Source organism: Pseudophryne corroboree, chromosome 9, assembly GCF_028390025.1.
Source record: "Pseudophryne corroboree isolate aPseCor3 chromosome 9, aPseCor3.hap2, whole genome shotgun sequence".
NCBI lineage: Eukaryota > Metazoa > Chordata > Amphibia > Anura > Myobatrachidae > Pseudophryne > Pseudophryne corroboree.
The window spans coordinates 212,845,294-212,871,838 of NC_086452.1; the positions used below are offsets into that span (position 1 = coordinate 212,845,294).

At 45.6% G+C, this 26,545-nt stretch overlaps 1 long non-coding RNA gene across 1 annotated transcript in view; it reads left to right on the forward strand.

The window, feature by feature from the left end:
* The window catches only part of LOC134956902 (uncharacterized), a 35,130-nt gene extending 25,532 nt beyond the window's left edge, over positions 1–9,598 (forward strand). The window contains exons 3-4 of the long non-coding RNA XR_010186277.1: positions 5,971–6,080; positions 8,715–9,598. This is a non-coding gene — a long non-coding RNA (uncharacterized LOC134956902). The remainder of the gene's footprint in view (positions 1–5,970; positions 6,081–8,714) is intronic.
* The last annotated feature ends 16,947 nt before the right edge of the window (positions 9,599–26,545 follow it).

The window sequence follows — 26,545 nt, forward strand, 5'->3', positions numbered from 1 at the left end:
ACCATTAAACAACTCTGATCTTTCTATTATTGCAATTTTTGTTTCTTTTTCTAAGGTGTCTGAATTGTATCCCTCTTTTAAAAAACGGGTAGATATTTCTGCTATTTGAGAATTACAGATCTCCTTTTCACTCTCAGGAACTGTCTGTAATGGATCCCATCAAGCCAATTCCTGTGGTGTTAGCTATCCCTTTCTATATACTCATTAGAGTCCGTTGTTTTTCTATGATTTTTTCTGCTGCGAGGTACACTGGGCTCCACAAGTCTGGACAATGGGCTGTAGAGTAGGATCTTGATCCGAGGCACCAACAGGCTCAAAGCTTTGACTGTTCCCAGAATGCACAGCGCCGCCTCCTATATCACCCCGCCTACCAGCACAGGAGCTCAGTTTGTCAGTTGGTGCTGCAGTAAGCAGGCACTTAACAGAGGGGCTGCTCCAAGCAGCCCTGAGAAAAGCTTTTTATGAGGTAAAAAGTGAAGACTTCAAGGGCAGCAGCTGTGGTAAATGTCTTGTGACATTCACTGCTGCAGCTCGAGCTCTCCCCAGCTGCGCTGTACACTCCCGAGCCCTGGTTGCCGGGTACCTACAGCGGAGGCTCCGGATTTCTTCATGTTAGACACACACGGCTGGGGCTCTCCAGGATCGCGTGGCCGCCCTTCGGGAGGTGGTAAATGGGTCCCGCTCGCGGGACCCAGTCTTTATCGCGATCCGGCGCGGTCAGTGGGAGGCGGGCCGCGCGCGCTGGCGGTGGACACTGTGGATACAGGCGATCCCACTAGATCACCAGGGCATGGGCGCAGGTCAGGTTTTCTCTTAAAACTGATTTTAATATCGCCCACAGTACCCGGTGGTTTTGCCAGCAAAGGGGATACTCCCTTTCAAAGGGGATATTCTGTTTGGGTAGGACTTAAATAAGATAGTGGCTGACTTGGCTACTGCCAAAACTGCCCATCTGCCTAATACAGCTCCTTCTGTGTCGAAGGCCAAAGGCACGTCCTTTCGCCCCTTCGTCCTTCAGGTAAAGCAAAAGGTCAGGCGTACTATAAGCAGGCCCACACTTCCAAACCTGGTAAGCCGAAGCCCAAAAGAGCCTGGGCTGCCCGTCAGCCAGCAGCCAAGACCGATAAGCCTGCCGCATGATGGGACGGGCCTCCCCCTTGGGGATCCCAGGGTGGGGGGCCGGCTTCTAGTGTATACCCAGGAATGGTTGAAGACCACTTCAGATGCCTTGGCACGGGAAGTCATCACTCGAGGTTATGCCATAGCCTTCAAAAACCGACCCCCTCATGGATTTTGCCAGACAGACGTCCCGTCGGACCAGACAAAGGCAAACACTCTGCATTCGGTGGTACAGACCCTCCTGGATACAGGAGTCGTAATACAGGTGCCTCTTGCTCAGAGAGGCCGGGGGTACTATTCTCCGCTGTTTCTAGTCCCGAAACTGAATGGGTCCACCCGGCCCATTCTCAACCTCAAGTAACGGAACAAGTTTGTGAAGGTTTCCAAGTTCCGTATGGAAACCCTTCGCTCTATAGTTCTGGCCTTGGAACCTGGGGACTACATGGTCTCCCTGGACATACAGGATGCTTACCTGCATATTCCTATAGCAGTGTCACATCAACAATACCTGAGGTTCGCTATTGGCAACCTCCATTACCAGTTTCGGGCGTTACCTTTTGGTTTAACAACGGCTCCGCGAGTCTTCACCAAAGATATGGCGGTGATGACGGTGGTACTCCGCCGTCAAGGGGTCAGGATACTGCCGTATCTGGACGACTTGTTAATCCTGGAAAATTCCCCAGATCTTCTCCTGCGTCATCTGGATATGACGGTCTGGTTTCTACAAGCCCACGGGTGGCTCATCAACTGGAAGAAATCCTCCCTGGTCCCTGCTCAGAGCATGGTGCATCTGGGAGCGCTGTTGGACACTCACAACCAGAGGTTGTTCTTGTCTCAGGAGAAAGTCCTGAAACTTCAGGACAGGATTCGTTGCTTCCTTTCTCGTCCGCAAGTATCGATACATTCGGCAATGCAGGTGCTGGGCCTCGTGGTCTCAGCATTCGACATGGTGGAGTATGCTCAATTCCATTCTCGCCCCCCTCCAGAAGCTGATTCTAGCCAAGTGGGATGGCCTGCCTCACCGGATTTGGTCTCAAATGATCTCTTTGACTCCGGAGGTCCGTCTGTCGTTGCTCTGGTGGCTCCAGGAACGACAATTGTGCAGAGGCCGTCCCTTCTGGATATCCAACTGGGTCCTGTTGACGATAGATGCCAGTCTAAGAGGTTGGGGTGTGGTGCTGGAGCAGCACTCCTTGCAGGGTCGGTGGACCAAGGAGGAATCTCTCCTCTCGATCAACATTCTGGAATTGCGGGCAGTCTTCAATGCGTTGAACCTAGCCCAGCATTTGATTCAAAACCGTCCTGTTCAAGTACAGTCGGACAACGCCACCACAGTGGCTTACATAAATCATCAAGGTGGCACTCTAAGCCATTTGGCAATGAAGGAAGCCTCACGGATTCTATGTTGGGCAGAACGCCATCTACCGGCAATATCGGCAATATTCATTCCGGGAGTCCTGAATTGGGAAGCGAACTTTCTCAGTTGTCAGGACGTGCATGCCGGCGAGTGGGGCCTCCATCCAGAAGTATTTCAACTCCTCGTGGAAAGGTGGGGTCTTCCAGATGTGGATCTGATGGTGTCTCGACACAATCACAAGGTTCCGGTCTTCGGAGCAAGGACAAGGGATCCTCAAGCAGCATTCGTGGATGCGCTGGCAGTGCCATGGAGGTTTCGGCTGCCGTATGTGTTCCCTCCGGTGTCACTCCTGCCCAGGGTAATTCGGAAGTTCAAGCAAGAAAAAGGAATCCTGCTTCTCATAGCTCCGGCGTGGCCCAGACGGCACTGGTTCTCAGACCTGCAAGGCCTATCGTTAGAGCATCCACTTCTACTTCCACAATGCCCAGACCTCCTCGTTCAGGGCCCCTGTGTCTACCAGGACCTAGCCCGGCTGTCTTTGACGGCGTGGCTCTTGAAGCTTCCGTCTTAAGAGCTAAGGGTTTTTCTGAAGAGGTCATTAAAACTATGTTGCGGGCTCGGAAACCGGCCTCTGCTCGGATTTACCATCGGGTCTGGCATTCCTACTTTGTTTGGTGCGCATCTAACCCTTATGACGCTTCCAAGTTTAGTACAGCTAAACTTTTGGCTTTTCTACAGTTAGGCCTAGATTTAAGCCTGCGTCTGGCCTCCCTCAAGGTTCATATTTCTGCCTTGTCGGTGTGGTTTCAGAGAAAAATTGCGACTTTACCTGATGTTCATACTTTCACTCAGGGTGTGTTGCGTATCCAACCTCCCTATGTCCCGCCTGTGGCACCTTGGGACTTGTCGGTGGTTTTGGAGGCATTGCAGGAGCCTCCATTTGAACCTCTTGGTTCAGCCGACCTTAAGTGGCTTTCCCTTAAGGTGGGGTTCTTGCTGGCTATTGCCTCTGCTAGAAGAGTGTCGGATTTGGGTGCCTTGTCTTGTAGTTCTCCATATCTGATTTTTCACCGTGACCGGGCGGTTCTTAGGACTCGTCCCGGATATTTGCCTAAGGTGGTTTCTTCGTTCCACCTTAATCAGGAGATTGTGGTTCCAGCTTTTGTCTCTCCTGATTTGTCTCCCAAAGAGCGGTCTTTGGATGTGGTACGGGCTCTCCATATCTATGTGAAGAGAACTGCTTCTATTCGAAAGTCTGATTCTCTCTTTGTTTTGTTTGGATTTCACAAACATGGCTGGCCTGCTCACAAGCAGACCCTGGCCAGGTGGATTAGAATGGTGATTGCGCATGCTTATGTGAAGGTGGTCTGTCAGCTCCTGTTCATATTACGGCCCATTCTACTCGGTCTGTTGGACCTTCTTGGGCGGCCCAACGTGGTGCGACCCTTGATCAATTGTGCAAGGCGGCTACATGGTCCTCCGGGAACACGTTCATAAGATTCTATGCCTTCGATACTGCCACTTCCCAGGATGCTTCCTTTGGACGCCGGGTTCTTGTGCCCGCTACAGTGCATACCCTCCCATAAGGAACTGCTTTAGGACATCCCCATTGTCCAGACTTGTGGAGCCCAGTGTACCCCGCAGCAGAAAACGAGTTTTATGGTAAGAACTTACCCTTGTTAAAACTCTTTCTGCGAGGTACACTGGGCTCCACAAGGCGCCCACCATGACGCACTTAGCTTCTTTGGGTTGATATGGCATTAGCCGCTGACACTTCTCTTGTCGTGAGAGTGTGGTGTATGTGGCTGCTAACCGTTGTCGTCTCTTTTCCTGCTACTGCATTGGGCTGGTTAACTAAACTGAGTTCCTGTGCTGGGAGGCGGGGTGATATAGGAGGTGGCGCTGTGCATTCTGGGATCAGTCAAAGCTTTGAGCCTGTTGGTGCCTCGGATCAAGATCCTACTCTACACCCCATTGTCCAGACTTGTGGAGCCCAGTGTACCTCGCAGAAAGAGTTTTAACAAGGGTAAATTCTTACCATAAAACTCGTTTTTGTTTGAATATTACCCTCTTTTATGTATATATGTAAATCTAAAAAAAACTATATTGATCTTACTATACATTAAGGATAAATTTATATTAAAATAATTTATATTCAGGGCTTGACTAAAATTATGAAAATCTTCTTCAGAACCCCTTCAAATGTAAAGGACATCATCTATATATACTTCTGCCATAATACCAGGCTCGCCTCCAGCTGACCACAATGCCAAATATTCTCTTCCTCACAGAATGGCATGAGGAGTTTGGCATAGCTAGGGTCAAACCTGGTACCTATCCCAGTTCCAATATGCTGTAGGTAATACGTCCCAGGGAGCTCTGTCACCATGCTTCTGATGAACGACCCACTGGTCCGAAACATGCTAAGCTGGTGATGCTGTAACTGACCTATGGATGGATTGACAGCATGGACTTTTTCCACCATTACCCTTTGCGATCCTTTGGTGTCCAGGACCATTTTCTCACATGTCCATTACCAACTGGCTGGGTAGGCCTTTTGTATGGGGAAGCAAGCCGTCTCCATAGGGATACCCCAAATGTGGTTTATATGCTATGTTTTTATGAATAAATTGTGAGTGCAATAAGTGAATAAATTTGTTAACCTCTGATGCACTATTGCTAGCTATGCTATTGAGATTTCAAGAACATGTGGGAAAAGTGGAAATACTACTTATTTACACTGACCCAATTGGAATTGAGAGCCTTACAAAGAGGAAACGGTTTATCCCATTTGGACTGGACTGGTGATTCAGGTGTTTTAAATATTATATGTAAAAAATCATCAGCGCCATTCTGAGGTCACTATCTTTTTCAATATGTGCTAGATTAGGAGTATGGTAAAAACTCCATGACCACAGTGGACTCTTTTGTTTATATCTCTGCACTATCTTGTTATTTGTCATCTCTTTAATATGATAGCAATACAAATGCTTACAGACATTTTATGTTTTCCCTTATATCTTAAATTTAATTCAAGGTATTATCAAGTGGCCACTTCTGAACAAGCAATAGTACAGTAGGACATATAAAAAATATTATTTTCAATTATTCTGCCTTCAATTCTGCATTCTGCAGTGTTTGACAAACCAGGTCAGGATTTCTTTATTTCTGCAGGTTTGGTTTACCTATGACAGAGCTAGGTGCCATCATATTCAACACTTGGTCAGAACAATCAGCTGTGACATGGAAACCCTCTTGACTATTAAAGATAGGAAAATTAATTTAGCTGATTTTTACATTTTATAGAGATTCAGGGAAGAAAGTACTTTTTATTCATTCTTTTTTATCAGAAAATGTAAATAAAAGGAATGATAGTTTGAAATCTGGGGTACTTAATATTTTACTTTTATTATTAAGGGAATTTTCCCATAATCATAGTCACATGTCCACTATTCATTGTTTCTATTTTCCCCGTCCGCATCTTCCTTTACCAGGTTCATCTTCACCTAGATTACCCTCAAGAGATTCAATCATACAACATTTCCAGATATTTGAAATGAAAATCAAGATGCCTCAATAAAACCTGTTACAAAATTCTATGATGGTAAGCAGTAGCATTTCCGGGGGACCTGGGCAGCCAATGCTCACCCTAACATACAGTTTGGCCTGCTTGCTGCCTTCTTATGTAACCACGGCGTTTGCCAGTGAGAGATGACTTGGCAGTGTAGAGGGGTTACAGCAACCTTGAGCAACATCAAGATGGCAGCTGCAACTAGAAGCAGGGAAACAGTACATCACCTATGAAGACTGTATGCTGGTGTGAAGAGTAAAGAGCAGGAGTGAGATCACACTTACATAAATGTCAGAAACGGAGTGTATATCGGATACTCGTGGGTTTTAGATTCTATAAAGGTCCCTGGTGATTGGCGCCATCTTCACTACAGCTGCAAAGAGTGTACTGGACGGACGTGTCCATCTCAGTACTATGTTGTCTGGTGTAGGGCGGGTGCTTTTTCTGCTGTGCTCTGGGTTGTGGGGCGGGTGCTCTGCAGCATCAGTCCAGGCAGGGTGGTCTGTCTGCTGTATCTGAAAGGGGCGCTCTCTCTGTCTGCTGTATCAGTCCAAGGGTGCTCTGTCTGTTGTATCTGAAAGGGGTGCTCTCTCTGCTGTATCTGAGAGGAGTGCTCTGTCTGCTGTATCTGAAAGGGGTGATCTGTGCATACATCCAGGGGCTCCGTCCCAGTATAAAATTAAAATAATAACCGCTAAAAACAAAAAGCCTAAAAATAAAATTATAAAAAATATATTTTTAATGTTTGTGCTGTAGCGCAGTGTACTATACAATTTTTATTTTATTTTCATAAGTACTTTGACACTGACGGTCAGACCGCAGTATATTATTATTTTGTACTCATACACGTATTGTGCGACAGTGTTTGTGAAATTAAACTGTAAATGCTGATTTACATACAGGACTAAAAGCAACACTTTAAAAAGACATTTCATATACTTTAAATGGAGCCGCTGCGGCCGCTATACTTAATCCTCAACCTACGTACTTATTACACCATTAGCGTACAGAGCCCGTACTGTGTACGTACTTTACGTACAAACGCCGCGCTGGCAGTACAAAGTACACTCAGCGCGTACACACCCAAGGATACACCGTGAACCCTTAACAGCTATGCATGCGATAGTAATACACTTATAACCTTAGCAGGGAAAGGAAAACACGACACCAGTTTGTATTTAAAATGCCGGGTTCTGACACCACAACATATTATTACTGAAAGGGGGTTACAATAACAAAAGCAATACAATACAATAGAATAACAATGGTCAATGGTACATATGTTTGGTTTTTGCCACACTACCCAGTCTGGTCCTCAGTCATCTAGATAGATAACCTTTAGAGTCTTGTGTGACCAGGCCTGCAGCTGGCTCCTTTTATACAATCTTCCAAAACTTAACACAATGGATACTGTAATCTCTTTGTCCATTGGACACAGGGATGATCATTTACAGTACAGGAGAGGTCATAGATTGGTTTGAATAGGTGAGCGATGTCTGTTCCAGATGCACTTGTGGGTGGTCTCCTCTGGGTTCCCGCCGCATACCTAATGTACAGTAAATCTAGTTTATATCTATATTCTGCTCCTGCACATAACTATTCGCAGGAACGTGCAATCTTCTGCAAACCAACACCGAAATGTTACCCTTAAAATACCCTACAGCAGGATACCACACACCACCTTATAACCTTGTTCTGTCCCCTCCTATCCTGTAAAGGTGAATCCCTTTGTTCTGATACCATTTAAACTGTTGTAACTTGCTGGTGTGGTGCAGGGAGACTATGTGTACATTGTGCACTATTTGGATTAAATATGTAATGTGTTTTGATGGCTTTTCCATGCGTTCACAAACTCTACTGTAAATACTCATACCAAGCGCTAATGCGCAGGACCGCGGGAGTGACCATACGCAAATTGTGAATATGCGCACGCACGGCAGGACAAGTACAGGCACGGTGGTCATCTGTGTGTAGTTTGTACGTGATGTGTGTACTGCAATATTTTTCGACTTTGACAAAACCATAGCATTAGATTATTGTCCTTGACACATATTGTGACACTGTAGGTAGTACATGTTTTGTACAAATTGTAGTGTGTGCTGTACCCCACTTGGTTCATGTTTGTTGATACTGGATATATAAAATAAACAATTGAGAGGAGAGGCAATGGTAGTCTACGCATTAAAGACTGCCCCTAATTATTAGATTACATTTTTAAAATCAAACAAATCATATGAAATTACTAATCAATCATTCCTTCCACTACATACATACATACTCCCTCCCTTGGGCCCCTGATCTAGTTATTAATAAAGATCTGTGTCAGACCTGTGTTTTTGCTGATTTTGGTTTCATGTTTTTTTTTTTACAAAAACAGCTAAAATGACATAATTTGGCCTTTTTTGGTTCTTACAGTATTATTAACCTCAATATCATTAATTTCCAGGCAATTTTGACCACAGTACAAACAATGAGAATATTATATATTGTACAATATATATTTTTAGATGCTGTAATCATCTGTACATTACTGAATCAATGTAGGATCAGTTCATCCAGCTTTACGCAATGTATATACAGTAGTACCATGTAAATTATTTTTTTTTTTTACCAATAAACACTACTCATTTTTGTATTAATTCATCATACATTTCCACTTTATTGCAGACATCATGGCTAAGGGAGTGCAATCGCGCAAAGTCCCGGATGCGGCTCACTTATATGGAATTCAAAACCTGCAAGATCCGATGCTTGATAAAAACAATATTATGATGTGGTCAAAATTGACTGGAAATGAGTGAAAATGAATAGTATTGAGGTTAATAAAATCGTAGGGACAAAAAAAGGCCCAAATTCTTGGATTTCAGCTGTTTTTATGATTTCAAAAAAACCAAAAAACAGATCCAAAACAAATACAGATCCAAAACACAAAGTAGATTTAGATCCAAAGCAAGAACTCAATATCCCTAGTATTGCAACCATTGGCATCACTATGGGGGTGCAGAGCACTCCCGGGTGTCACCCTTGGAGGGGGTGACAGCCAAATGCCGGCTCCTCTGCAGTAAAAGGGAGCCAGTTGCTGCAGTGTGACATTCTCCTGCAGTGTTCAGGTCTTGTCACGGAGGAGGAGCTAAAAATACAGTGAGATGAGTCTTTAGGAAAAGCCCAACATCTCCAGGAACGCTGGGCACACTTCCAGAATGATGCAAATGGGGGGCTCCCCATGAAGCCATACCCCCAGCATGGCCATGACCCTGGTCAGGAGAAATGAGGATTTCACATGTAACTACACCACCTTTATGCTAGGACACCCCCCTTTTTGGAATTGCGCTCCTCTGGTGCATGTGGGGCTGTATTATCCATACCAGGTGTCTCCAGAAGTAGTGACACCTCTGATTGTATCACTTTGCATTTGTACTTAACAGGTCATCTCTATACTAATTCCCTTGTCTATGTCATGTACTATACGTGTCTTAACTCCTAATTGATTCTTCTGGAAACAGGGATGCACCTTTAATTTAAAAGGCCAAATTGGTACATGCTGTAGTGTTGGAGCAACACTTCGATGTGATTAGTGTTCTGACCAACATTGTGGATCCAGCTTCATGGATGTACCTATAATAGGTGCAGTGTGCGGGACACACCTTGCACCTATAGATTATATTTACTTCTCAAGGGCTGGGGATGCAAACAACACAGGTAATATGACATGTTCCAGAAGATATGTGCAGTAGAATCTGACACAGTGCCAGAGTCTACTCGGGATCCATGCGGAAACCCACACAGAGACTGCATATGGACCCATGCCCAACTTGCTTATGAACGTAAATTAAGATAAAGAGCATATTTCTAGGGTGGTTCCATGCTGTCATGAATGGGCTACAGTCACTTCCACCATATCTCCCTACTTGTGGAGCATTAGAGTCAGGACATCCAAAAATGAGGTGTGGCCTAGGTAAAGGAGGCATGGCTTCATAGGAATAACATGCTTGCAAGCCATGCCCCGCATTTTTGTTATTGTGGGGGCATGCCCAGTGCTCTATGAGCTACTGGCATGCCCCCAGTCCCCCACTGTGTCCCGTGAATAGATGCTGTGTCTATTCACCCCTGCTCTGCTAACAGAGCAGCGAGTGGCAGGGAACCTCCAAATTGCCCCCAGCACCACCACCACGGGACACTGTTGACCACGGGTGAGACATCAGGACAGTCCCAAAAACACATGACTGTCCTGTGAAAATCGGGATAGTTGGGAGGTATGCTTCCACCACGTAAAAAGGAAACCTTCTATTTCATGGTGGAGAGCATGCCTCATTCTGTACTTTCATTGGGATGCATTGTATCCATTCAAAATGTATATCAGTCTATTAAATAGAGAGAAACATTAAAATATGTGTTATTGAAACGGTTGTCTCTAAAGCATTAGGAAATCAAACACAATGTTTACAATGTTTACATATTTGCACAGTGTGAAATTGCAAACCCAATCAAATCTCTAGTTTTTGAAAATGTTTCGAGAGTGGAGCAGGGACATAGAGAGAGAGAGGGAGCTGGTACATATTACCCAGGCACAAGTTTGATGGAGCGGTCTGGCAGGAGCCCGGGCCATTTGCAGAGGGGGAAAAATGCTGCCCTTTGCAGCACAGGAAGGGGTGTGTGTTAGGGTCTCCTGCCCTGTGCTGCCACGTCGTCATGGCAACCGGGAGACAAGTGCTAGCGGAGTAACCTGAGCGCAGCTGATACTCCGGTTCGGGTCTTTTGCTGTGCAGTGGTTACAGGCTCTGTGCACGGCAGGGGATCCGGTGCTGGTTTTTGTGCTCACAGTCTGTGAGGTCTGAGTGGGGCGTGGACAGCACCTGCTTTATAAGGCCTCTTCTCAGGTTAAGCAGATGCTGCTGAATCTTTGTTGGTTAGTCAGTTCCTGAAAGTTAGCCAGTACTGTGTAGCTTTGTATTTGTTGTTGCTTACTGCAAATAGGCCTGGGGATTTGGTACTACACTCTGCCAATCCAGACCTAGCAGTAAGACTGGAGTCAGTCGTTTAACTTGCTGGGGTTCTATTACTACTCTGTGAACTTAGCAAGTTTGCGGCTGTATTCTAAGACTTGCCTGCCTAAATCCTGTCTCACTGTGCAAGGTGTCAGGTGTCAGTTTAGTGGCAGTAAGCTGAACCTGTGCACTGCAAGTAAGAATTAGGATTGTGGAGACTCTCCTTGTGTCTATCATTCCATCTCTGACCAAGGAGTTTACTGCCACACCCGTTGGTAACCCTTTAGGGTTTTGCTGTTGCCCTTAGCAACAGCATTTCGGGTTCTCTACGTATTAAAACACAACATCTTGCTTTTCCCATCTGAGCATTACTAATACTAGGGAGACACCCAGTTTCTTAGCCTCTGGGCTTCTCTGTTCACTTTGTGTGTATTTTGTTACCCTATCACCTTCTGTGTATGTAATGTCATATTCCCCAGTCTGTCTGTGAGTTCATTTGTTTTGCATACCTATCCGTTCAGACACCAGTACATTCCTGCAGGCACTGGTGTGCATAACAGTTCAAACACCAGTACATTCCTGCAGGCACTGGAGTGCATAACAGTTCTGAAACCAGTACATTCCTGCAGGCACTGGTGTGCATAACATATTCAGCAGCCTAATACTCCTGTTGAAATTTTGTGGGAATATGGAGCATACCCCTCAAAATACGTTGCAACAGGTGGTCGATCAGGTGCAGGTCCTGACTCGACAATTTAATGATTTGTCCATTAAAATGCACACCTCCCAGGCCGCTGGCGGAGCTCCCGCAGCAGCAGCACCTTCAGGGGTTAAGGAGCCGAAAGTAAATCTCCCGGATCGTTTTTCTGGAGATCGCTTGCAGTTCTTTTGTTTCAAGGAGAGCTGCAAGCTATACTTCCGGCTTAGGCCTCAGTCTTCTGGGTCGGAGATTCAGCGGGTGGGCATAGTGATTTCCTTGCTACAAAGAGACCCACAGGTCTTTGCATATGGGTTGCAGCCTGACTGTCCGTCGCTTAAAAGTGTTGATGCTTTTTTTACGGCACTGGGCATGTTGTATGATGACCCTGACAAGACGGCCTCAGCCGAGGCTCAGATTTCGATCCTTAAGCAAGGGCGAAGGCCAGTTGAGGTTTACTGTACGGAGTTTCGGAGGTTGGCCCATGATACCCAGTGGAATGACCCAGCCCTGAGACACCAGTACCGAAGAGGTCTTTCTAACCAGATAAAGGACCAACTGGTACAATATCCCTTGCCTGATAGCTTGGATCAGCTCATGCAGTTATCCATCCGGGTGGATAGACGGCTGAGAGAGCGTAGGCTTGAAAGGGAGACTGAGGTTTCCTTCTTTCCCAAGGGAACCTCAGACTCTGAGGAATTTTCTGAGGAGCCTATGCAGATTGGGGCTACCCGCCTCTCCTCGCGTGAGAAGACGCGGAGGAGACAGCAGGGGTTGTGTTTGTACTGTGGGAATAAAGGTCATGTGGTAGTATCATGCCCAGAAAAGCCGGAAAACTTCAGGGCCTGAGAGTGATGGGAAATATCCTGTCAGGCCAGAAGTCAGAATTTCCCAAGAAGACTTTTATCATTCCGGTGACCTTGAAGATCCTTGGTCAAACTGTCAAGACTGAGGCCTTTGTGGACAGTGGGGCCGACGGGGTTTTTATGGACCGCCAATTCGCCCTGAAACACTCTGTTCCCTTAGTACCCTTGGCATCAGAAATTGAGATTTGTGGGTTAAACGGGGAACCATTATCCCAAGGTAAAATTACCTCTTGCACTAGCCAGATTTCTTTGTTTATTGGAGCCACACACTCTGAAAAATTGTCCTTTTATGTGACTGTCTGTACTTTTGCCCCATTGGTGTTGGGGTTACCCTGGTTAAGGGCCCACAATCCTCAATTTGACTGGGTCTCTGGGGAGATTCTTAGTTGGGGTACTGATTGTTTCAGGAGTTGCTTGAGCCTTCCAGTCAGGCTCTCGCAGCTAAGTTTGCCAGGATTGCCAGGGTGTTATGCAGATTTTGCGGACGTGTTCTCCAAAAAAGTTGCAGAGGTACTACCTCCCCATCGCCCCTATGACTGTGCCATTGATTTGTTGCCAAATGCTAAGCTTCCCAAGAGCAGGTTGTACTCCCTGTCACGTCCTGAGACTCAGGCTATGGCAGAGTACATTCAGGAGAACTTGGCTAAGGGATTTATCAGACCTTCACAGTCTCCAGTTGGGTCGGGGTTCTTCTTCGTGGGTAAAAAGGACGGTTCGTTGCGACCCTGCATCGACTTCAGGGAATTGAACCGTATCACGATTAAAAACTCATACCCACTGCCCCTCATTTCGGTCTTGTTTGACCAGCTTCGTACTGCCACCATTTTTTCTAAGATTGACCTACGCGGTGCGTACAATCTAATCCGAATAAGAGAGGGGGATGAATGGAAGACTGCCTTTAATACCCACTCAGGGCATTATGAATATTTGGTGATGCCTTTTGGGCTCTGTAATGCCCCGGCAGTCTTCCAGGATTTCATGAATGATGTGCTCAGGAAATATTTGGATAGATTCTTAGTTGTATACTTAGATGACATCCTAATCTTCTCCCATTCCCTCGAGGAACATCGGAAGCATGTACGCTTAGTCCTCCAGAAACTCAGAGACCACCGGCTTGGGGCGAAGCTGGAGAAGTGCGAATTTGAAGTTCAGCAAATCGCATTTCTAGGATATATTATCTCCCCAGAAGGTTTCCAAATGGAGGGTTCCAAGGTACAGGCAGTCCTGGATTGGGTGCAGCCCACTAGTTTGAAGGCGCTTCAGCGTTTCCTGGGCTTTGCAAATTTTTATAGACGATTTATCGCTGGATTTTCGTCTATAGTGGCGCCCTTGGTGGCACTCACTAAGAAAGGGGCGGATGTTGCTCACTGGTCTTGTGAGGCTAAAGCGGCTTTTGCCCGTCTCAAAAGGGCATTTGTATCGGCCAAGGTGCTGCGACACCCAGATCCAGAGCGTCCTTTTGTGGTGGAGGTGGATGCCTCTGAGATGGGAATTGGGGCAGTGCTTTCTCAGATGGGAGTGTCTGATAATCGCCTTCATCCCTGTGCTTACTTTTCCCGTAAATTTCGCCTGCCAAGATGAATTATGACGTGGGTAACCGGGAATTGTTGGCTATTAAGGATGCACTCGAGGAGTGGAGACACTGGCTTGAGGGGGCTAAGTTTGTGGTCTCAATTCTCACCGACCATAAGAATCTGGCATATTTAGAGTCAGCGAAGCGTCTCAATGCCAGGCAGGCACGATGGGCTTTGTTTTTTGCTCGCTTTAATTTTTTGATAACATATCGCCCTGGGTCAAAAAACATCAAGGCTGATGCGCTCTCGCAGAGTTTTGCTCCAATCCAGGAGACCACCGAGGAGCCGTTGCCCATTGTGTCCCCAACATGTATTAAAGTGGGCATTACCCAGGACCTCTTATCATTAGTCCTTAGAGCACAGGAGCAGGCTCCTCCAGACCTTCCGGTAGGTCTTTTGTTTGTGCCTCCTAGGTTAAGACAGCGAGTGTTCCTGGAATTCCATGCCAAGAAGTCGGCAGGTCACCCGGGTATTGCCAGAACTCGGGAGTTGCTATCTAGGGCGGTGTGGTGGCCCTCGGTGGCTAAGGATGTGGATCAGTGGGTTCGGGCATGTGACATCTGTGCCCGAAATAAGACTCCTAGAGGGGTTCCTGTTGGCCCATTACATCCACTCTCTATCCCATCTAAGCCATGGACCCACATTTCAATGGATTTTGTGGTGGACTTGCCCAAATCCTCGGGGATGACAGCTATCTGGGTTGTCGTTGACAGGTTTTCGAAGATGGCGCACTTCGTTCCACTGGTTGGGCTGCCATCGGCCAGACGCCTGTCTGAATTATTTATGCTGCATGTTGTGCGTCTCCACGGGTTGCCACTTGATGTGGTCTCTGACCGCGGATCCCAGTTTGTGGCCAAATTCTGGAGGGCATTTTGTTCCGATCTCCAGATTTCTGTCAGCTTGTCGTCAGGCTACCATCCGCAGTCTAATGGGCAGACTGAAAGGGTGAACCAGTCCTTGGACCAGTTCCTCAGGTGTTATGTCTCCAAGTGTCAGACTGACTGGGTTGCTCATCTGTCCATGGCGGAGTTTGCCTATAACAACGCGGCTCACTCTGCTACAGGGATCTCTCCCTTCCTTTGTGTGTATGGGCATCATCCTAAGGCCAATTCTTTTGACCCCCTGGACTCCACGCCTGGTGGTTCCTCTGTGGTTTCAGTCCTTAGAGGTATTTGGCGGAAAGTGAAGAAAGCCCTTGTGTCTGTGTCATTAGTGACCAAAAGGGTTTTTGATAAGCGGAAAAGACCCTGCAGCTTCAAATTAGGAGACTTCGTCTGGTTGTCTACCAAGAATTTGAAGTTGAGACAGCCATCTCATAAGTTAGGCGCCCGGTTCATCGGCCCTTATAAGATCACCAGGGTTATCAATCCGGTGGCATTTCAGTTAGATCTGCCCCGTTCTTTGGGTATCAATAAAACATTTCATTGTTCCCTTTTAAAACGGGCGATTAGTAATCCTTCTTCCAGTGGAAGACCTTCCCCTCTTCTGATACGTGGCCAGAGGGAGTTTGTTGTTGAAAGGATTCTTGACTCCAAGGTGGTTCGGGGTCGGCTGTCATTTTTGGTGCACTGGAAGGGGTATGGCCCGGAGGAGCGGTCGTGGGTGCGCAGTTGTGATCTTCATGCCCCCAGACTGATACGCTCTTTCTTCTCGCAGTTCCCCGATAAACCCGGTGGTAGGGGTTCTTTGACCCCTCGTCAGAGGGGGGGTACTGTTAGGGTCTCCTGCCCTGTGCTGCCACGTCGTCATGGCAACCGGGAGACAAGTGCTAGCGGAGTAACCTGAGCGCAGCTGATGCTCCGGTTCGGGTCTTTTGCTGTGCAGTGGTTATAGGCTCTGTGCACGGCAGGGGATCCTGTGCTGGTTTTTGTGCTCACAGTCTGTGAGGTCTGAGTGGGGCGTGGACAGCACCTGCTTTATAAGGCCTCTTCTCAGGGTATGCAGATGCTGCTGAATCTTTGTTGGTTAGTCAGTTCCTGAAAGTTAACCAGTACTGTGTAGCTTTGTATTTGTTTGTTGCTTACTGCAAATAGGCCTGGGGATTTGGTATTACACTCTGCCAATCCAGACCTAGCAGTAAGACTGGAGTCAGTCGTTTAGCTTGCTGGGGTTCTGTTACTACTCTGTGAACTTAGCAAGTTTGCGGCTGTATTCTAAGACTTGCCTGTCTAATCCTGTCTCACTGTGCTAGGTGTCAGGGGTCAGTTTAGTGGCAGTAAGCTGAACCTGTGCACTGCAAGTGAGAATTAGGATTGTGGAGACTCTCCTTGTGTCTATCATTCCATCTCTGACCAAGGAGTTTACTGCAACACCCGTTGGTAACCCTTTAGGGTTTTGCTGTTGCCCTTAGCAACAGCATTTCGGGTTCTCTACGTATTAAAACACAACATCTTGCTTTTCCCATCTGAGCAGTTCTAATACAAGGGAGATACCCAGTTCCTTAGCCTCTGGGCTTCTCTGTTCACTTTGTGTGTATTTTGTTACCCTATCACCTTCTGTGTACGTTATGTCATATTCCCCAGTCTGTCTGTGAGTCCATTTGTTTTGCATAACAGTTCAAACACCAGTACATTCCTGCAGGCACTGGAGTGCATAACAGTTCTGACACCAGTACTTTCCTGCAGGCACTGGTGTGCGTAACAGTTGTTTTTGTTGTTATTATTATTATTATTATATGGCAGCAGTGGACATATAGAAGCAGCGTATACCACGATGACTGCCTGGTCACTGGAATGACTGATGGCCAGGACACTACCACTGATCTGATGCAGCACAACTCAGCAACAATGTGAGGGACTTGTGGTTGTTGTTATTATTATTATTATTATTATTATAATACTTTAGCAGTGGATATATAGTGGCAGCGTATACCACTGTGACTGCCTGGTCACCTGAATGACTGATGGCCAGGACACTACCACTGGCCTGATGCAGCACAAAACAGCAACACTGTGAGGGACTTGTTGTTGTTATTATTATTATTATTATTATTAATATTATACTGTAGCAGTGGACATTTAGCAGCAGCGTATACCACTGTGACTGCCTGGTCACTGGAATGACTGATGGTCAGGACACTACCACTGGTCTGATGCAGCACAACACAGCAACACTGTAAGGGACTTGTTGTTTTTGTTGTTATTATTATTATTATTATTATTATTATATGGCAGCAGTGGACATTTAGCAGCAGCGTATACCACTGTGACTGCCTGGTTACTGGAATGACTGATGGCCAGGACACTACCAATTAGAGATGAGCGGGTTCGGTTCCTCGGAATCCGAACCCCCCCGAACTTCAGCCTTTTTACACGGGTCCGAGGCAGACTCGGATCTTCCCGCCTTGCTCGGCTAACCCGAGCGCGCCCGAACGTCATCATCCCGCTGTCGGATTCTCGCGAGGCTCGTATTCTATCGCGAGACTCGGATTCTATATAAGGAGCCGTGCGTCGCCGCCATTTTCACACGTGCATTGAGATTGATAGGGAGAGGACGTGGCTGGCGTCCTCTCCGTTTATAGTTACTGTTAGTACTAGTTAGTTGATCTGATTGCTGCTTAGCTTATTGTGGGGAGGATTGGGGAGAGCTGTTAGGAGGAGTACAGTCAGTGCAGAGTTTTGCTAGTTTTTTTTAATCCGTTCTCTGCCTGAAAAAAACGCTCCATACCATATCTGTGCTCAGCCTCAGTGTGCTGCATGATATATCTATGTATATCTGACTGTGCTGAGTGCTCACTGCTCACACAGCTGAATTGTGGGGGAGACTGGGGTGCAGTTATAGCAGGAGTACAGTGCACACTTTTGCTGCCAGTGTGACTGACCAGTGACCACCAGTATATTGTCTGCCTGAAAAAGTTAAACACTCCTGTGGTGTTTTTTTTTTTTATTCTATAAACGCATTCTGCTGACAGTGTCCAGCAGGTCCGTCATTCATTATATTATATAAATATTTACCTGCAGTAGTGTTATATTTTTTTTGTTCATCTCTATCATCTTTATCATCTCTATATTAGCAGACGCAGTACGGTAGTCCACGGCTGTGGCTACCTCTGTGTCGTCAGTGCTCGTCCATAATTGTATACCTACCTGTGATGGGGTTTTTTTTTCTATCTTCTTCATACTAGTAGTTTAGGAGTCTGCTGACAGTGTCCAGCAGGTCCGTCATTACATTACATATACCTGCAGTAGTGATATATATATATTTTTTATATCATTATCATCTCTATACTAGCAGACGCAGTACGGTAGTCCACGGCTTTAGCTACCTCTGTGTCGTCAGTGCTCGTCCATAATTGTATACCTACCTGTGGTGGGGTTTTTTTTTCTATCTTCTTCATACTAGTAGTTTAGGAGTCTGCTGACAGTGTCCAGCAGGTCCGTCATTATATTATATATACCTGCAGTAGTGATATATATATATTTTTATATCATTATCATCTCTATACTAGCAGACGCAGTACGGTAGTCCACGGCTGTAGCTACCTCTGTGTCGTCAGTGCTCGTCCATAATTGTATACCTACCTGTGGTGGTTTTTTTTTTTCTATCTTCTTCATACTAGTAGTTTAGGAGTCTGCTGACAGTGTCCAGCAGGTCCGTCATTATATTATATATACCTTCAGTAGTGATATATATATATTTTTTATATCATTATCATCTCTATACTAGCAGACACAGTACGGTAGTCCACGGCTGTAGCTACCTCTGTGTCTTCAGTGCTCGTCCATAATTGTATACCTACCTGTGGTGGGTTTTTTTTTTCTATCTTCTTCATACTAGTAGTTTAGGAGTCTGCTGACAGTGTCCAGCAGATCCGTCATTATATTATATATACCTTCAGTAGTGATATATATATATTTTTTATATCATTATCATCTCTATACTAGCAGACGCAGTACGGTAGTCCACGGCTGTAGCTACCTCTGTGTCGTCAGTGCTCGTCCATAATTGTATACCTACCTGTGGTGGGTTTTTTTTTTCTATCTTCTTCATACTAGTAGTTTAGGAGTCTGCTGACAGTGTCCAGCAGGTCCGTCATTATATTATATATACCTGCAGTAGTGATATATATATATATTTTTTATATCATTATCATCTCTATACTAGCAGACGCAGTACGGTAGTCCACGGCTGTAGCTACCTCTGTGTCGTCAGTCACTCGTCATCCATAAGTATACTAGTATCCATCCATCTCCATTGTTTACCTGAGGTGCCTTTTAGTTGTGCCTATTAAAATATGGAGAACAAAAATGTTGAGGTTCCAAAAATAGGGAAAGATCAAGATCCACTTCCACCTCGTGCTGAAGCTGCTGCCACTAGTCATGGCCGAGACGATGAAATTCCATCAACGTCGTCTGCCAAGGCCGATGCCCAATGTCATAGTACAGAGCATGTAAAATCCAAAACACAAAATATCAGTAAAAAAAGGACTCAAAAATCTAAAATAAAATCGTCGGAGGAGAAGCGTAAACTTGCCAATATGCCATTTACCACACGGAGTGGCAAGGAACGGCTGAGGCCCTGGCCTATGTTCATGGCTAGTGGTTCAGCTTCACATGAGGATGGAAGCACTCAGCCTCTCGCTAGAAAAATGAAAAGACTCAAGCTGGCAAAAGCAGCACAGCAAAGAACTGTGCATTCTTCGAAATCCCAAATCCACAAGGAGAGTCCAATTGTGTCGGTTGCGATGCCTGACCTTCCCAACACTGGACGTGAAGAGCATGCGCCTTCCACCATTTGCACGCCCCCTGCAAGTGCTGGAAGGAGCACCCGCAGTCCAGTTCCTGATAGTCAGATTGAAGATGTCAGTGTTGAAGTACACCAGGATGAGGAGGATATGGGTGTTGCTGGCGCTGGGGAGGAAATTGACAAGGAGGATTCTGATGGTGAGGTGGTTTGTTTAAGTCAGGCACCCGGGGAGACACCTGCAGTCCGTGGGAGGAATATGGCCATTGACATGCATGGTGAAAATACCAAAAAAATCAACTCTTCGGTGTGGAAGTATTTCAACAGAAATGCGGACAACATTTGTCAAGCCGTGTGTTGCCTTTGTCAAGCTGTAATAAGTAGGGGTAAGGACGTTAACCACCTCGGAACATCCTCCCTTATACGTCACCTGCAGCGCATTCATCATGAGTCAGTGACAAGTTCAAAAACTTTGGGCGACAGCGGATGCAGTCCACTGACCAGTAAATCCCTTCCTCTTGTAACCAAGCTCACGCAAACCACCCCACCAACTCCCTCAGTGTCAATTTCCTCCTTCCCCAGGAATGCCAATAGTCCTGCAGGCCATGTCACTGGCAATTCTGACGAGTCCTCTCCTGCCTGGGATTCCTCCGATGCATCCTTGCGTGTAACGCCTACTGCTGCTGGCGCTGCTGTTGTTGCTGCTGGGAGTCGATGGTCATCCCAGAGGGGAAGTCGTAAGACCACTTTTACTACTTCCACCAAGCAATTGACTGTCCAACAGTCCTTTGCGAGGAAGATGAAATATCACAGCAGTCATCCTGCTGCAAAGCGGATAACTGAGGCCTTGGCATCCTGGGCGGTGAGAAACGTGGTTCCGGTATCCATCATTACTGCAGAGCCAACTATAGACTTGTTTGAGGTACTGTGTCCCCGGTACCAAATACCATCTAGGTTCCATTTCTCTAGGCAGGCGATACCGAAAATGTACACAGACCTCAGAAAAAGACTCACCAGTGTCCTAAAAAATGCAGTTGTACCCAATGTCCACTTAACCACGGACATGTGGACAAGTGGAGCAGGGCAGACTCAGGACTATATGACTGTGACAGCCCACTGGGTAGATGTATTGACTCCCGCCGCAAGAACAGCAGCGGCGGCACCAGTAGCAGCATCTCGCAAACGCCAACTCTTTCCTAGGCAGGCTACGCTTTGTATCACCGCTTTCCAGAATACGCACACAGCTAAAAACCTCTTACGGCAACTGAGGAAGATCATCGCAGAATGGCTTACCCCAATTGGACTCTCCTGTGGATTTGTGGCATCGGACAACGCCAGCAATATTGTGTGTGCATTAAATATGGGCAAATTCCAGCACGTCCCATATTTTGCACATACCTTGAATTTGGTGGTGCAGAATTATTTAAAAAACGAGAGGGGCGTGCAAGAGATGCTGTCGGTGGCCAGAAGAATTGCGGGACACTTTCGGCGTACAGGCACCACGTACAGAAGACTGGAGCAACACCAAAAACGCCTGAACCTGCCCTGCCATCATCTGAAGCAAGAAGTGGTAACGAGGTGGAATTCAACCCTCTATATGCTTCAGAGGTTGGAGGAGCAGCAAAAGGCCATTCAAGCCTATACAACTGGGCACGATATAGGAGGTGGAATGCACCTGTCTCAAGCGCAGTGGAGAATGATTTCAACGTTGTGCAAGGTTCTGCAACCTTTTGAACTTGCCACACGTGAAGTCAGTTCAGACACTGCCAGCCTGAGTCAGGTCATTCCCCTCATCAGGCTTTTGCAGAAGAAGCTGGAGACATTGAAGGAGGAGCTAACACTGAGCGATTCCGCTAGGCATGTGGGACTTGTGGATGGAGCCCTTCATTCGCTTAACAAGGATTCACGGGTGGTCAATCTGTTGAAATCAGAGCACTACATTTTGGCCACCGTGCTCGATCCTAGATTTAAAACCTACGTTGTATCTCTCTTTCCGGCAGACACAAGTCTGCAGGGGTTCAAAGAACTGCTGGTGAGAAAATTGTCAAGTCAAGCGGAACGCGACCTGTCAACATCTCCTCCTTCACATTCTCCCGCAACTGGGGGAGCGAGGAAAAGGCTCAGAATTCCGAGCCCACCCGCTGGCGGTGATGCAGGGCAGTCTGGAGTGACTGCTGATGCTGACATCTGGTCCGGACTGAAGGACCTGACAACGATTACGGACATGTCGTCTACTGTCACTGCATATGATTCTCTCACCATTGAAAGAATGGTGGAGGATTATATGAGTGACCGCATCCAAGTTGGCACGTCAGACAGTCCGTACGTATACTGGCAGGAAAAAGAGGCAATTTGGAGGCCCTTGCACAAACTGGCTTTATTCTACCTAAGTTGCCCTCCCACAAGTGTGTACTCCGAAAGAGTGTTTAGTGCCGCCGCTCACCTTGTCAGCAATCGGCGTACGAGGTTACTTCCAGAAAATGTGGAGAAGATGATGTTCATTAAAATGAATTATAATCAATTCCTCCATGGAGACATTCACCAGCAGCAATTGCCTCCACAAAGTACACAGGGAGCTGTGATGGTGGATTCCAGTGGGGACGAATTGATAATCTGTGAGGAGGGGGATGAACACGGTGATGAATCGGAGGATGATGATGAGGTGGACATCTTGCCTCTGTAGAGCCAGTTTGTGCAAGGAGAGATTAATTGCTTCTTTTTTGGTGGGGGTCCAAACCAACCCGTCATTTCAGTCACAGTCGTGTGGCAGACCCTGTCACTGAAATGATGGGTTGGTTAAAGTGTGCATGTCCTGTTTATACAACATAAGGGTGGGTGGGAGGGCCCAAGGACAATTCCATCTTGCACCTCTTTTTTCTTTCATTTTTCTTTGCGTCATGTGCTGTTTGGGGAGTGTTTTTTGGAAGGGCCATCCTGCGTGACACTGCAGTGCCACTCCTAGATGGGCCAGGTGTTTGTGTCGGCCACTAGGGTCGCTTAGCTTACTCACACAGCTACCTCATTGCGCCTCTTTTTTTCTTTGCGTCATGTGCTGTTTGGGGAGTGTTTTTTGGAAGGGCCATCCTGCGTGACACTGCAGTGCCACTCCTAGATGGGCCAGGTGTTTGTGTCGGCCACTAGGGTCGCTGAGCTTAGTCACACAGCTACCTCATTGCGCCTCTTTTTTTCTTTGCGTCATGTGCTGTTAGGGGAGTGTTTTTTGGAAGGGCCATCCTGCGTGACACTGCAGTGCCACTCCTAGATGGGCCAGGTGTTTGTGTCGGCCACTTGGGTCGCTGAGCTTAGTCATCCAGCGACCTCGGTGCAAATTTTAGGACTAAAAATAATATTGTGAGGTGTGAGGTGTTCAGAATAGACTGAAAATGAGTGGAAATTATGGTTATTGAGGTTAATAATACTTTGGGATCAAAATGACCCCCAAATTCTATGATTTAAGCTGTTTTTTAGGCTTTTTTGAAAAAAACACCCGAATCCAAAACACACCCGAATCTGACAAAAAAAATTCGGTGAGGTTTTGCCAAAACGCGGTCGAACCCAAAACACGGCCACGGAACCGAACCCAAAACCAAAACACAAAACCCGAAAAATTTCCGGTGCACATCTCTACTACCAATGGTCTGATGCAGCACAACACAGCAACACTGTAAGGGACTTGTGGTTGTTATTATTATTATTATTATTATTATTATAATACTGTAGCAGTGGATATATAGTGGCAGCGTATACCACTGTGACTGCCTGGTCACCTGAATGACTGATGGCCAGGACACTACCACTGGTCTGATGCAGCACAAAACAGCAACACTGTGAGGTACTTGTTGTTGTTATTATTATTATTATTATTATTATTATTATTAATATTATACTGTAGCAGTGAACATATAGCAGCAGTGTATACCACTGTGACTGCCTGGTCACCTGAATGACTGATGGCCAGGACACTACCACTGGTCTGATGCAGCACAACACAGCAACACTGTGAGTTACTTGTTGTTGTTATTATTATTATTATTTTTAATATTATTATTAATATTAATATTATACTGTAGCAGTGGACATATAGCAGCAGCGTATACCACTGTAACTGCCTGGTCACTAGAATGACTGATGGCCAGGACACTACCACTGGTCTGATGCAGCACAACACAGCAACACTGTGAGGGTATTGTGGTTGTTATTATTATTATTATTATTATTATTATAATACTGTAGCAGTGGACATATAGCAGCAGCGTATACCACTGTGACTGCCTGGTCACTGGAATGAAATACTGCTGCTCCCACATCTAACTACGGACCCTGCAAGCTGACTGAACCAGTGGTGAGCTAAATTATAAAGCGGCCGGGGAGGTGATAGCATAGCACATTCTCCGTGGTTATAGCTGAGTTTAAAAACATCTTTTAAGTGTCTGTGGGACAATTATTGTCTAGATACATCTCTAAAGATTTCTGTATCACTTGGAGACCTTGCGGGCGTGTCAGAAGGTGGGAACTCAGTCTCCAGGGCCCAGGGGTGGTCTTATAAGAAGATATATACCAGCTGAGAAATAGAGGGGCGTGATCTGACCACGTCATTGGTAAAATATCGATCCTGCTTAAAGAGGTTAGAGTCCATCTGTCTACTGTGGCCAAATCTATTCGGGAGTATGGTCTATGTACATGAGAATAAAACGTATAAACATGCACCGAAGGGTGCTTGACCCTCCAGGCATCGTACCAGCCATATTCAGCTAATAAATTTGGGAATCAAAGGTGGAGTGGACCTATCAATGCTTGGATCAGGAGCTAAATTAAAATCACCTAGGAGTAGTATAGCTCCTTTAGATTTTTTATGAAGAATGCGGAAGAACTTCCTACAAAAAGGAGCTTGCTTGGTATTGGGCGCATAGCAGCAGGCAACAGTAACCTCAACATTTTCCAAACAACCAATTAACAACAAATATCTACCCCCAGGGTCTGAGTATTGGGATGAGAGGACAAATGGGCAGGCCTGAGCGATAAGACTGACTACACCTGCTTTTTTTTACAGGGCTATTAGCTGTATAGCACTGGGGATATTTAGCATTCGTGAAACGTGGGTGGCTTTTGATTCTGAAAATGCATTTCTTGTATAGCCACTATATGCGCCTTTTGTTTAGTAAAGTAATTGAAGGCCAATTTTCTCTTATCGGGGGAGTTCAATCCTTTAGCATTTATTGAAAGAACATTCACCATAGTTCAAGTAATAAAGAGCATTGGGTATAAAAGCATTCCAATATCTATAATTTGTGTACCTGTCATCATTAAAAACATAGAGTGGCTCACAAAAAAGAAAAAAAAAACATACAAAAAGAAAAGCTGAGGGAATAAAACATACTAAGAACGTAAGTATCTTCAAATAAGAAGCTGGCTTTTAAATACCGTCCCACCTCCTCTGAGCTTATTCACCTTCCCAAAATGCTCCCTCACCTTATCCACTCTAAATATAATAGAGGTTATATCTCAAGATGGTATAAGTATATAGTTTTGGAGAATATGAATCCTACTTTTACCTCCCAAGGTAAATGGGAGAAAGATATCCCTAATGTTTTTAATAAGGAGGTGTGGACATGTGTTTTCCGATCCTGTTTTAAAATTTCACGATGTGTGAGCCACTCCAAAATGTTTTTTAAATTGATTCATAGAGCCTATTTTACTCCAGACCGTCTTCATAAAATATGGCCAAATGTTTCTCCTTATTGTTGGAGGGGTTGTGGACAAATAGGGGACATTATGCATATTTTCTGGACATGCCCGTTTTTACAACCCTTTGGATGGAGATTTTTGCTTTCATTTATGAAGTATTGGGGTATCCCATCCCATTAGATCCTCTCACAGCTTTATTCCATTATTCTCGGACTCATGTAGCCGCTTCCGACACTTATTTGTTGGGACATATTTTAATAGCTTCAAAGGCGTCCATAGCCCAGCTTTGGAAATCTGATAAGATTCCTGATATCCTTGCCATCAAGACAAAAATTCACAAGCACCATATTTTTGAGACGGCTGATAGCGTATTTACTCCATCCACATCTCATATCTCTAATAAATGGCTTAAATGGTCTGACTATGTAAAGAGGTGCAACTCATCCTGGTCACGCCGTTCTCTAGAATCACCTCCTTTAGTCCATGTCCTTTAGCTGGCATTCTGTACCGGGAGTTCCCTGATATTAGTTTTGGTGCTGGTAATCTTAATTTGATAGGTGTCCTATGTGTGATGCACCTATTTCAAAATGTACGAACTTATGTTTATATGAAATATCTGTACGTGTTTTTTTTTCTTTCCCCTTTTCTCTCTCTTTGTTTATTTGCTCTCTCTATCCATTTTAATTCTATTTACATCAATGTAACTCTGTGTGTGTATTCTTACCGCTGATGTTATATTTGCTATATCGTTCTATATTCATATGTAAAATTTGTATAATCTAATAAAAACTATTACATAAAAAAAAGTGTGAACAACTCAAAGTTTCAATAAAGAAAAAATCACGAAAAAAAAGGTCATTTAAAAATGGCATATACAAAAGCACGCTTATTTCAGCTTCCTTTGGAACTTTCAATATTCATAAACGTGTGCTGGGAGTAATTCAGTGGACTAACATTTAAACTGCATCCTATACCTGGATTATAAATTGGTGTACCAGGTGGTTAAAAA